The sequence below is a fragment of the Merops nubicus genome, unplaced genomic scaffold (assembly GCF_000691845.1).
Source record: "Merops nubicus isolate BGI_N331 unplaced genomic scaffold, ASM69184v1 scaffold16625, whole genome shotgun sequence".
Taxonomy (NCBI): Eukaryota; Metazoa; Chordata; class Aves; order Coraciiformes; family Meropidae; genus Merops; species Merops nubicus.
In genome coordinates, this window is record NW_008611986.1 from 499 (window position 1) to 3,453 (window position 2,955).

A 2,955-nucleotide genomic window follows, 5' to 3' on the forward strand; every position below is an offset into this window, starting at 1 on the left:
GGTAAAGCATAGAAATGAAGGTTCGTGTGCTTTCCTACGGAGCAAGTGTATGTGTAGCACTTGGGCCTGGGGCTTTTATCCCCCCGTTACGCTTCACTATCTGCAGACACCGGGGGAAATCAGAAAGTATTAGAATCCTTAGAAGTAATGTGGTAAGCAGCATCAGGAAGGTGGTTGTCTCTACTTGGCCACACCTCAAATACTGTGTTCACTTTTAGGCACCTCAATACATGAAAGATATTGAGGTGCTGGAAGTGGGTCCAAAGAAGAGCGACTAAGCTGTTTTTTTCTTACGAAGAGAAGAAATTTGGTCACAGCAACCCCCTGCAACACTTCAGACTGGGGGAAGAGTGGGTGGAAACCACATGGCAGATAAGGACCTGGCACTGTTGGTCAACAGCCAACTGAATATGAGCCAGTGTGTTCCTAGGGGGCCAAGATGGCCGCCAGCATCCAGGCTTGTATCAGCACTAGTGGGGCCAGGAGGAGTAGGGCAGGGATGGTCCCCCAGTACTTGGTGCTGGTGAAGCCACCCCTTGCATCTGGGGGTCAGTTTTGGGCTCCTGCCTCCAAGAAGGATCTTGAGGGGCTGGAGTGTCTCCAAAGATGGACAGTGAAGCTGGGGAAGGGTCTAGAGCACAAGTCTAGGGAGGAGTGGTTGAGGGACCTGGGGTTGTTGAGCCTGGAGAAAAGGAGGCGCAGGGGAGACCTTCTCACTCTTGACAACTCCCTGAGAGGAGGTTGGAGTGATGTGGGGGTTGGTCTCTTCTCCCAGGGAACAAGCAATAGGACAAGATGAAATGGCCTCTGGTCGTGCCAGGGGGGTTTAGGTTTGACATGAAAAATTTCTTCCCTGAAAGGCTCATCCAGGTCTGTCCCAGGCTGCCCAGGGCAGTGGTGGAGTCCCCTTCCCTGGAGGGATTGAAAAGCTGAGCAGATGTGCTGAGGGACATGGTTTGGTGGTGCACTGGCAGTGCTGTGCTAACAGCTGGACTTGATCTTAAAGGTCTCTTCCAAACAAAATGATTCTGTGGTTGTATGAGCAGAATATTAAAGTCTGGGTACTCTGCAATACTGTACGAGAAGGTCTGAGCATCTCTTTCTTCCTGTCCAGAATGCACAGAGGTAAAAAATGTTGCACCTCATCCTCCTCCTAGAAGTTCAAGAAAATAAACCAAATTAATTTTTCCTCAATGCAAGTAGCTGAGGGTTTTTTTTATATGTCTTTTCTATATGTATTTATATGTGTATTTGCATAGATGTGACCCACCTCTACTCCTTCCAGCCACCCTCGATTTCCGCCTCTCACCGAAGCGCTGAGCTGGGGTGCCCACACGTGGTCAGAATGCTCCTACAGCCTTCATGGGGAGCTCGTCTGCATCCTGCACCCCCCAACCTCTGCGATGGCACACAGCAAACTGCCCTATGCATCCCCAAAATGGCACCTTCTCTTTGGCTGGTCGGTGCGCGGAGGCTCAGCAGTAAATAGCCCTGGTGCAGGAATCGGCTTTTGTAACTTCCATGAAGCTGTTGCAACAACGTGCTGCCTTTATTCAATTTTCTTTTTTAAATACGTATATATTTAGTGTTACGTTAGGTGGGTGACCATCTTCCAGAAAGCCTCTCCAGCAATCCCTAGCTCCAGGGACCAAAGCCTCCAGAGCCCTGGACACTCCCCATAAAATACTTCTGATTATTTTTTTTCTTAATTGTTAAACCATCCCTGAGGAAAAAAAAAAAAGCCCTAAATATCAAATGGCAAAGTAAAAAAAAACATGCTGTAGCATGCTGGAAGAGGAAAAGGAGTGGGGACCAGGCAGCCCAGGGTGGGCGGGGCATCCTATTGCCCAATGTGTGCAATTTTGGGGGAAATGTGAGGGCCTGGGTGCACAGCTGGGGCTCCGCAGCCAGCAAGGCACTGGAGCGGCTCTGGAGCGGTCTGGAGCTGTTGGGGAGGGGGGAGAGCAGTGGCAGGGTCAGGGTGTCACCCCCCACACCCCAGATGCTGCACAGTCTCCCACCAAGGCGCCCACCCCGCTCCTGGAGACTCTGCCAAATGAGCAGCCCCCTGATCTGCCCTCCCAACCCTGGGACCTCCCAAGTGCCACCCCAAAGGGTGCCCAACACTAGCGGTTGGGTCTTCATGGCAGCAAGAGGGCATCTTGGGGGGGAAGGAGGGGCTCAATCCCCTCAGACCCCAGCCTTCATGGAGGGGGCGAGTGCTGAGGATTTGCACCAGAGATGGGCACCTGGTTTATTTATGTATTTATTTGAGTAGGAAAAGCACCTTTTTCCAATTGCTCGTTAGCCCCAGAGCACTGCCAAGGCCACCATCAATGGCCCCACCAGTGCCACCAGCTCCCAACACCAGCTTTCACCCACTGTTCCCCAGCTCGTAGGCAAAACCTGCCTCGTGCAGGCCTCCTCCTGGTGCTGGGGGCTGGGGCAGAAGATGACTTTCCTGGTGTGGGGGAAAAAAAAAGGCAAACCCCCAGGAAACCACGGTGGCGTCGCTGCTCAGAGCTGCACCCAGACCCACCCGCACCTCTCAGTGCCCTGCTGGCACCGCAGGGCCAGCAGATTTCAGCCCTCCCAACCCCCCTTTTCTTTTTGTTGTTTTTCTTTAAAACAGTTCCTCTTTGGGCGGTGAGTTCGGGAGATGCCGGGAGGGACACAGCTGGCAAAGGCTGGGCGGAGCTGTGGCGATGTCAATGCCCGGGGTGGGCTGTGTCCCCGGTGCCCCAGCCCCCCCCGCTGCTGCCGGGGCAGCCCGCGATGGTCTGGCCGGGCAGGGGCATCCCGGATCGCCAAACCAACCCCTCTTCAGCGGATGTATTCGGAAACGGCCGGGCCAGAGGCAACTGCGTGGCACGGAGGGTGCCGGCCAGGGAGGAGCGGTGGCTTTGCCGTCTCTGCCTCCGAGGCGGGGCCCCCGCCGTGAAGCTTCTCTGCCAC